Raw genomic sequence first — 11799 nt, forward strand, 5'->3', positions numbered from 1 at the left:
ATCAGTCAAGCTACAAGATCAAAAACACACACAAAAAAAAAAAAAACCTCAAAAGATAGAAGAAAAATTAAAAAAAAAAATCTAAGGTTATAGAGATGCAGAAAAGAGAAGATGAAAATATTAAATAGAAGATGAGAGAGATTTTTACTTTGGTTCATAATAAAAAACTAACGGAAGTCCTTACATTTAACCTACTGTATTACAATTTTCAGCAATTAACATAAAAGCCCCGCCCTCATGTATTTCACTTCTTTTGGTTTTGTTTCAGCCAGTACCCGACTTAAAGTGAATGTTGGGACTCTTGTCACAAGTGGGATGATAGACTGAAAGACGGTGACCACGTAGCCGCCTTGGCCACAGCTCGCATGATACATAACTCTGCTACTTTGCAACAATAGAAAGAAATTCTGAAATCTTCTAATCATACTCTACTCTCATCTGAAAACAGCATCTTCCTGTCACGTTAGACAAATATCCAAAATAAGTGAACCTAATCGATCAAAGGAGATTAATTTGCTACATAAATGGATACAATTTTATTTATATTAATGGCAATCCGGCTTTCTTAAGAAAGTCTCAGTCTCACTATATATCGCATTCCAAGCAAGTAGTGCAATAGTCCCAAAATTCCAAGCAAGCAGTGCAATTGTCCCAAAAGTGAATGAAGCAAGCCCCGGTACGAAGCAGAAGTCTCCAGTATTTCATGCTAATTCAAAACAGGACCAAAATTGGAATAAAACTCAGAAATAAATTATGGGCAGGGAAGAAAAGAAATATAACGTACCATTTATCGCAACAACTGCGTCGAGGTGGGGCAGTTGGGGTAGCTTCACCAGAGGCACTTGGAGGGTTCTGAGTCGGTGGTGGAGTGAGGACATTTGGTGGCGATGAGGTCGCTGCCATCGGAGCTTGGAGTGACCAACTTTGAGGCTGTTGAGGCTGTGGTGAAGAGGGTGAGGAGCATGGTTAAATAGATAAAATACTGACGCTGGAAAACCTTTCTAAAAGCGATGCCACTGTGAATGTCTGCATCGAACTTGAAAATCCCACTCCCTTCCTTCCTCTCCTTTCCCCCATTTTGTCACTGTCAAGCACTGTCAAGCATCAAGCAAAAACCTTTTAATTTGGAAAACATCTGCTTTTTAAACTTTTAAGTAAAATTAAATCAAATATTTTTTAAAATATTAAAACTATTTTTTATTATTTTTATATAAACTCTGGTTTACATATATTTTTTTATATTATTTAAACACTCATTCTTATTTTTATTTTTATTCAATATTTGATATTATAAATTTATTTTTTAAAAAATTCATATTTTTGAATTCAAATAAAAAAATCAATTTATGAGAAAAATGTATTTATACAAATCTTAACTTAAAATTTAATTTTATTTGTTAAATCTAATTCGTATATTATTTCAAAGGGACATTTAAATATTTAATAATAATTTAAGGTTAAACAAAAGGCTAAAGGACTTATTCCCACCCAAAGTATCCCTTAAACTCAAGTTTTCATCTCTTAACTATAAAAATTTTAAACACCCACTTATGAGGGTTTAAGTCTATTAGTTTCAAAGGTAAATTCATCATTTTATCTATAATATTAAAAATAAATTAAAATTTAATCTCATTTTCTCTCTTCCAAAACCTTAAAAACTAATCATCATCAGTTTAGAGGATATTTTCGTATATTATTTCAAAGGGACATTTAAATATTTAATAATAATTTAAGGTTAAACAGAAGGCCAAAGGACTTATTCCCACCCAAAATATCCTCTAAACTCAAGTTTCGATATCTTAATTATAAAATTTTAAACATCCACTTATGAGAGTTTAAATCTATTAGTTTCAAAGATAAAATTATCATTTTATCTATAATATTAAAAATAAATTAAAATTTAATCTCATTTTTTCGCTCTCAAAATTTTAAAAACTAATCATTTCCATTATAGGTCATATTTAAAAAAAATGACATTTCTTCTATAGGTCATATTTAAAAAAAATGACATTTCCTTCTTAGGATTTAGTTTTCAAACTCCGACGTCATTGTTGACAGCATTTCCATCCCAAAACTTCTTTTCCCTTTAGTGATCTCTCTCTTCTCAATTGAATTCTCGATCAATGTCGAATCAAGCTAGGAAGGTAAAGAGCTTTATCAAAAAAATAAAACTCTTTATCTTCCCAAAAGAAGATATCTAGGAAAATGATAATCTTTTCAAACGAAGATGAGATCTTCATCTTCGTCTTTCCGATTTGATTTGATGCCCATTAGACATTCAATTGAGAGAAAAGAGATCATTGGATCATCGAATATTATTTAAGTAATAATATATTCACTTAGTGTAGACAATTTTTTCTAAATAAATTTAATATGATCCCATGATTCTTTGGATAATATTGGTCAAAAAGACAATCCCACTCAAATTCCCACCCTGCGATACATACAATTTGGTTTGGATCTTCTGTTTGCCCACATTGCCAGAAAAAAAAAATATGTAGTGGCCAAAAAACTTCTTTGTAAACGGGCAATTGTATCTTTATATACTTTTGGCTATATAGTTAAATATTTAATCAAAATATATATACAATTTTATTTTTAATAAAATTATATGTATCTATTTTAAATACATAAATAGATATATATTTATGTATATTATTATATAATTAAATAATTTTAAATTAAAAATAAAATAAAATTTAATCATATAATAACATACATAAGTATGTACTTATTTGTGTACTTAAAGTCAGTTTTAATAAAACTATATATATCAATTTTAAATATATATTTATATGTATCATCATATAATTGAATGTATTAAATTAAAGATAAGATAAAACTCAATTTATGTAATAACACATATAAGTGTATATTTATTTATATATTCAAAATATATATGTATAATATTATTCTAATTAAAAAAAATCTAATTAACACATTATTATTTTAAAAAATGCATAAACAACATTAAAAATTTAATATTTTTCATATATATTTTATTATATTATTATTTCTTTTTAAAAATATATTAACCTATATTATAAAATATATATATTATATCATATAATATATTTATTATATTATATTAATTTAATATATTTTATAATATATATAATTTTTTTTCTATGTATTACATACGTATAATACATGCATACATACATATATGCTGGGCGATCACAACAAGATTAGTTTTGTGTGAGTATTTTTGTTCTTTCTCAGAGGTGGCTGGTCAATGAAAGCTTGGATTATTAGAGGCTACACCTGCCCTGACAGTGACTGTTGCTTAGTGATCGGCAACCGTTCATCCTTCGATCTTTTAAACCTGTGTCGCACTTGTCAACAAGTCCTTGTAGCATCTTAATGGCCGCTTGGCAATCATAGGTGGTTCAGTTTTCATTGGCTTGTGCAGAATCTGACGGTGGAGCTTGAATACTAAGAATATCCCCTGTTTCTTCGTCAGGAGATGAGACTTGGAATGTTTTTAGCTTCTGCATCAAATATCATGCTACATATAAAAATTAGAAAGAGTATAATTCAATTTAAATCATAAAATTAAATTAAATTATTTAAAAATTATAATTTATTTAGAGTTAGATTAATAAATTTTTAAAAAACAATTTTCTATTTGAATTACAGTTTAAACAATTTTTAAACCACACCAAACTGTAAATCTTTTTTTTAATATATATATATAACATACTCACGCATGGAGAGACATACATACACAAATGCACAAACATAATACTCTCTCGAGCATGTACACATTTTTTTATACACAAATATATACATATATTGATATATTATCATGTGATTAGATATTACTTTATTATCAATTTAAAATCAATCAACCATATCATGACACATCTATGTGTATACACATAGTTTTATTGTATTTAGGCGGAAAGACTTGTTCCCACCCAAGGTTAAGTATAATCTCAAACTCATACCTTCTAATTTTTAAAAACTTAAACTCCTATCCATAAGCAAAATTATGTTAAAAAACTCAATTTAAGTTAAGAGCGAAATCGTTATTTAATAAAAAATTAAAAAAAACTAAAGTTTTATTACATTTCTTCTCTTTTCCATCAGTTTGAAAATATAATAATTTTCCTTAATTAAAGTTTGAAAAGTGGCAATTTCCCCTTTAAGGTTTTGAAACAATCGTCAGAAATGATTAAATTCACTATCTCTAGTCACGTTGCCTCTCTCTCTAGGCTTATCTCCTTCTGTCGATTTGTTTTCATCCATCGATGACATTGATTTCCTCCGATGAAGACTAAATAGTCTTTGTCGAAGTGTCATTATCTTGGATAAAAACGATTTCATTTTCGTTAGGAAAAATTAGTGTCGTTGATGGGTGGGGTTTGATGCACAGAAGGAGATAAACTAGAAGGGAGAGCCAATACAGCCAGAGAGGATGAACTTTGTCATCTCTGACAACGGTTTTAAAATGGTGATTTTAAATGATGAGCATAGAGATAAATTTAATTTAAGGTTTATGAAAGAAATGCTGTCCTTTAAAAGGAGTTCACTGGAAGCGAAAATTACATATTGTCCAGTGCCTACTGCCATGGTACATTACAATCAATCGATGATGATTTGATGTAGACACGTCAATTGGGCCGGGTTAAACGGAGGCACGGCACGAAGCACGAAAAAAAAGCACGGCACGAGAAAGCCCGGCCTGGCACTGTAGCATGTCGGGCTAGGCCCATGGGCCTACTGGGCCGGGCCTCGGGCTTTGATATTAAGCCCGTGGGCTGGCCCGGCCCGGTACTGTTTATATATATATATTTTTAATTTTAATTGACAGATTTTCTGCCTTGTGCTGCTGCCTTCTGCCGCAAGGCAGAAGCCAAACAAGGCTTCTGCCTTGTAGCAGAAGCTTTGGCCTTTATTTTTTTTTTTAATTTTTTAATTAATTTATTTTTTTATATAAAACTATTTAATTTTTCTTCATTTTCACTTCTATTTACAAATCTTAATCTCAATTATTTTATTATATTTTCAATCTCATTTTTTCTTATTAATTATCTTTCAAAATATATCTAAATTCGTAAATAATAATTCTTTGTGTTTATAATTTTATTTTAATTTTATCATTACAAAATATTACAAATAGATTAAGTATTAAATGAATTCAATCTATTTGAATATTATTATAATATATATTTATTTATGTTTTATAATTTGAAAAATAATTTGTTTAAAAATTTTAAAAAATATTCAAAACCCGGCCCGGCCCGGCCCATTTATATATGGGCCGGGCCTTGGGCCTTCATATATTAATGGGCCGGCCCGGCCCGAAAGTCCATCACTGTTTGGGCTTTAAGCCCGGCCCGGCCCGTTAGCCCGATGGGCCGAGCCTGAGCCAGCCCGGCCCGGCCCATCGACATCTCTAATTTGATGCTATTCATTTCCTAAGTTGGGGCAACAGTGTCTTGAGGCCTTTGGCTTAGGGTGTAAGGTCTTGAAGACTGGTGTGGTGTATTGCTCAGCAAGAAGTCTTTTTAATGTTTTAATGGCCGCTTGACGATCATAGATGCTGTAGTTTGCATTGGCTTGTGCATTATTCTAAACTTGGAGTTTGAATGGTAGAATGAGCTATGTTTCTTCAACAGAAGATGAGGAGATGAGAGTTATGCTCTGCATTAGTTCAGATTTTTTTAGCTTCTGCTAAGTTTCATGAAAACTAGCATAGAAAAAGCAACATCTCTTGCTTTGCAGTTTGTATCTTCAGTGAAGCTGATTGATGTCTGGTAAAGCACATATTTCTGGCTTTGCGCATTTTTTGTGTACTTCCTGCACATAGATGCTTAACTGATGAAAATCAAGTCTGGAAAAATTGAATTACAAGCTCTCATTTACATATATTTTTTATATTATTTAAATACTCATTCTCATTTTTATTTTTATTCAATATTTGATATTATAAATTTGTTTAAAAAAAAAATTCATATTTTTGAATTCAAATAAAAAAAATCAATTTATGAGAAAAAGATATTTATACAAATCTTAACTCAAAATTTAATTTTATTTGTTAAATTTAGTTCGTCTGTTATTTCAAAGGAACATTTAAAAATTTAATAATAATTTAGGGTTAAACAAAAGGCCAAAGGACTTATTTTCACCTAAAGTATCCTCTAAACTCAAGTTTTCACCCTTTAATTATAAAAATTTTAAACACTCACTTATGGAGGTTTAAGTCTATTAGTTTTAAAGGTATAATCATCATTTTATTTATAATATTAAAAATAAATTAAATTTAATCTCATTTCTATCCTCTCAAAACCCTAAAAACTAATCATTTCCTCCATAGGTCATGTTTAAAAAAAATGACATTTTCTTCTTAAAGTTTAGTTTTCAAACTCCGACGTCATTGCTGGCAGCCTTTCTCTCCCAAAACTTCTTTTCCCTTCAACGATCTCGCTCTTCTCAATTAGACTCTCGATTGATGTCAAATCAAGCTAGGGAGGCAAACAGTTTTATCGAAAAAATAAAACTTTTTATCTTCCTAAAAGAAGATATCTAGAAAAACGATCATCTTTTCAAACGAAGATGAGATCTTCATCTTTGTCTTCTCAACTTGATTCAATGCCCATTAGGCATTCAGTTAAGAGGAGAAGGATCACTGGATCATCGAATATTATTTAAGTAATAATATATTCACTTAGTGTAGAAAATTTTTTCTAAATAAATTTAATATGATCCCATGATTCTTTGGATAATATCGGTCAGAAAGACAATCCCACTCCAATTCCCACCCAGCGATAGATACAATTCGGTTTGGATCTTCTGTTTGCCCACATTGCCAGAAAACAAAAACTATAGTGGCCAAAAAACTTCTTTGTAAACGGGCAATTCTACCTTTATATAATTTTGGCTATATAGTTAGATATTTAATCAAAATATATATACAATTTTATTTTTAATAAAATTATATATATCTATTTTAAATACATAAATAGATATATATTTATGTTTATTATTATATGATTAAATAATTTTAAATTAAAAATAAAATAAAATATAATCATATAATGGCATACATATGTGTGTACTTATTTATGTACTTAAAGTCAGTTTTAATAAAACTATATATATCGATTTTAAGTATATATTTATATGTATCATCATATAATTGAGTGATATTAAATTAAAAATAAAATAAAACTCAATTTATGTGATAACGCATATAAGTGTGTATTTATTTATGTATTCAAAATATGTATGCATAATATTATTCTAATTGAAAAAAAATCTAATTAACATATTATTATTTTAAAAAACCCATAAACAATAATAAAAATTTAAGATTTTTCATATATATTTTATTATATTATTATTATTTTTTAAAATATATTAACTTATATTATAAAAAATATATTATATTATATAATATATTTATTATATTATATTAATTTAATATATTTTATAATATATATAACTTTTTACCGGTATGTTATATCACATCATATATTTATATATGTGTGTGTGTGTGTGTATATGGAGGGCGATCCGAGCAAGTTTTGTTCTTTCTCAGAGGCGTTGGCCAATAAAAGCTTGCGTGTATATGGAGGGCGATCCGAGCAAGTTTTGTTCTTTCTCAGAGGAGGTTGGTCAATAAAAGCTTGGATTATTAGAGGCTACACCTGCCCGGACACTGACAGACTGTTGCTTATTGTTCGGCAAACCTTTCATCCTTCGATCTTTCAAACCTGTGTCGCACTTGTCAACAAGTCCTTGCAGCATCTTAATGGCCACTTGGCAATCATAGGTGGTTCAGTTTTCATTGGCTTGTGCACAATTTGGCAGTCGAGCTTGAATACTAAGTATATCCCCTGTTTCTTCGTCAGGAGATGAGACTTGGAATGTTTTTAGCTTCTGCATCAAATATTATGCTACATATAAAAATTAGAAAGAGTATAATTTAATGTAAAATCATAAAATTAAATTAAATTATTTAAAAATTATAATTTATTTAGAGTTAGACTGATAAATTTAAAAAAACAGTGTTCTATTTGAATTACAGTTTAAAAAATTTTTAAACCGAACCAAATCGTAAATCTTTTTTTAATATATATATATATATATACACACACACACACATGCATGGAGAGACATACATACACACATGCAGAGACATAATATTTTCTTGAGCATATACACATTTTTTTATACACAAATATATATATACATTGATGATTATTATGTGATTAGGTATTACTTTATTATCAATTTAAAATCAATTAACCATATCATATCACATCTATGTGTATACATATAGTTTTATTGTATTTAGGCTGAAAGACTTGTTCCCACCCAAAGTTAAGTATAATCTCAAACTCATACCTTCTAACTTTTAAAAACTTAAACTCCCACCCATGAGTAAAATTATGTTAAAAAACTCAATTTAAGTTAAAAGCAAAATCGTTATTTAATAAATAATTTAAAAAAACTAAAATTTTATTACATTTTTTCTCCTTTCCATCAATTTAAAAATATAATAATTTTCTCCAATTACAGTTTGAAAAGTGACAATTTCCCTTTTAAGATTTTGAAACAATCGTCAGAAATGATGAAATTCACTATCTCCACCCACGTTGCCTCTCCCTCTAGGCTTATCTCCTTTTGTCAATTTGTTTTCATCCACCGATGACATTGATTTCCTCCAATAAAGACTAAATTGTCTTTGCTGAAGTGTCATTGTCTTGGATGAAGACGATTTCATCTTCGTTAGGAAAAATCAGTGTCGTCAATGGGTGGGGTTTGATGCATAGAAGCAGATAAACCAGGAAGGAGAGCCAACATAGCCAGAGAGGATGAACTTTGTCATCTCCAACAATGGTTTTAAAACCCTAGGAAAAATTGTCACTTTTCAAGCTTTGGCTGAAAAAAAAATCATCAATTTTCAAACTTTTGGGGGGGGGGGGGGGGGGGGGGGGGGGGGGAGAGGGAATAAAACATTAGTTTTTTTAATTTTTTTATTAAATGACGGTTTTGTCATATATTTTAATTGAATTTTTTAATAAAATTTTGTTCATAAGTGAGAATTTGAGTTTTTGAAAGTTGAAAGATATGAGTTTAGGATTACACTTAACCTTGGGTGGGAACAAGTCTTTTGCCCTTATATTTATTTTACATATTTATATTATGTTCTAAAAAAACTCTAATTCAATTAATTTTATTAAATAATATATATTTAAAAAATGTATAAACAACATTATAAATTTAAAATTTTTCATATATATTTTATTACATTATTATTTCTTTTTAAAAATATATTATATCATATAATATATTTATTATATTATATTAATTTAATATATTTTATAATATATAAAACTTTTTACCGGTATGTTATATCACATCAAACATTTATATATATGTGTGTGTATATGGAGGGCGATCCGAGCAAGTTTTGTTCTTTCTCGGAGGCGGTTGGTCAATAAAAGCTTGGATTATTAGAGGCTACACCTGCCCAGACAGTGACAGACTGTTGCTTATTGTTCGGCAAACCTTTCATCCTTCGATCTTTCAAACCTGTGTCGCACTTGTCAACAAGTCCTTGCAGCATCTTAATGGCCACTTGGCAATCATAGGTGGTTCAGTTTTCATTGGCTTGTGCACAATTTGGCAGTCGAGCTTGAATACTAAGAATATCCCCTGTTTCTTCGTCAGGAGATGAGACTTGGAATGTTTTTAGCTTTCTGCATCAAATATTATGCTACATATAAAAATTAAAAAGAGTATAATTTAATTTAAATCATAAAATTAAATTAAATTATTTAAAAATTATAATTTATTTAGAGTTAGATTGATAAATTTTTAAAGAACAATTTTTTATTTGAATTACAGTTTAAGCAATTTTTAAACCGAATCAAACCGTAAATCTTTTTACTATATATACATATTAAAAAGATTTACGGTTTGATTCGCTTTAAAAATTGCTTAAACTGTAATTCAAATAGAAGATTATTTTTTGAAATTTTATCAATCTAATATATATATATATATATATATATATATATATATATATATATATATATATATATATATATATATATATATATGAAATTATATTTGACAAAACTTTTACAGTTATATATATATATACACACATACATGGAGAGACATACATACACACATGCAGAGACATAATATTTTCTCGAGCATATACACATTTTTTTATACACAAATATCTACATGCTTTGATATATTATCATGTGATTAGATGTTACTTTATTATCAATTTAAAATCAATCAACCATATTATAACACATTCATGTGTATACACATAGTTTTATTGTATTTAGGCTGAAAAATTTATTCCCACCCAAGGTTAAGTATAATCTCAAATTCATACAATCTAACTTTTAAAAACTTAAACTCTCATCCATGGGCAAAATTATGTTAAAAAACTCAATTTAAGTTAAGAGCAAAATAATTATTTAATAAAAAATTTAAAAAAACTAAAGTTTTATTACATTTTTTCCCCTTTCCGTCAATTTGAAGATATAATAATTTTTCCCAATTAAAGTTTGAAAAGTGGCAATTTCCCCTTTAAGGTTTTGAAACAATCGTCAATAATGATGAAATTCACTATCTCTAGCCACATTGCCTCTCCCTCTAGGCTTATCTCCTTCTGTCGATTTGTTTTCATCCACCGATGACATTGATTTCCTCCGATAAAGACTAAATTGTCTTTGTCGAAGTATCATTATCTTGGATAAAGACGATTTCATCTTCGTTAGGAAAAATTAGTGTCGTTGATGGGTGGGGTTTGATGCACAGAAGGAGATAAACTAGAAGGGAGAGCCAACATAGCCAGAGAGGATGAACTTTGTCATCTCTGACAACGGTTTTAAAATCATAGGGGAAATTGCAACTTTTCAAGCTGTGACTGGAAAAAAATCATTAATTTTCAAACTTTGGGGGGAGGGGGGAGATGTAATAAAACATTAGTTTTTTAAATTTTGTTATTAAATGACGGTTTTGTCATATACTTTAATTAAAACTTTTAATAAAATTTTACTCAAGAGTGAGAATTTGTGTTTTTAAAAGTTGGAGGGTATGAGTTTAGAATTACACTTAACCTTGGGTGGGAACAAGTCTTTTGGCTTTGTATTTATTTTACATATTTATATTATGTTCTAAAAACCTCTAATTCAATTAATTTTATTAAATAAAATATATTTAAAAATAAATAATTTTAATAAATTTAAATCATAATCTAAACTAGACCAAACTATAATTTTTTTAATTTTGTTTGGTTCGAAACTTAAAATAATTTAGTTTGGTTTGAATAATTTTTTAACTATTTTTCATTTTAGTTTGACTTAAAAAAAAAAAAAAAACTCTCAAACCATGCTAAATCAGACCATGCACATCTCTACCTTTTGGATTATTTTAAATCATCATGGGGGGATACAATTTGTATCTCCTGTGAAATTGATTGAAATATGCAGTCATGGGTTTGCAAATATGATCACATGATTCTTTAGCCCAGTGGACCTTCATGACATGAATCTATAGCCCAATGGAGAGTTTGCTTAGCCTCTTTTTATAAGGGATATGGGTACATATGTATGCCAAGAGCATGTGTTAGAAACTTGCTAGTATGGTTAGATTTTAATTGAGTCAGCTAGAACTCAAACTCGAGTTTAAGCTCAACTTGATCAAGCCTGAAGCGAACCGACCTTAGCCGAGCTCAAACTAGAATTACTCGTCAGATTTTCTAATTAAAAATTTTGATACAAAAACGATATCGTTTTAATCAATATGTATTAAAATAAC

This window comes from Mangifera indica, unplaced genomic scaffold (assembly GCF_011075055.1).
Source record: "Mangifera indica cultivar Alphonso unplaced genomic scaffold, CATAS_Mindica_2.1 Un_0020, whole genome shotgun sequence".
Taxonomy (NCBI): domain Eukaryota; kingdom Viridiplantae; phylum Streptophyta; class Magnoliopsida; order Sapindales; family Anacardiaceae; genus Mangifera; species Mangifera indica.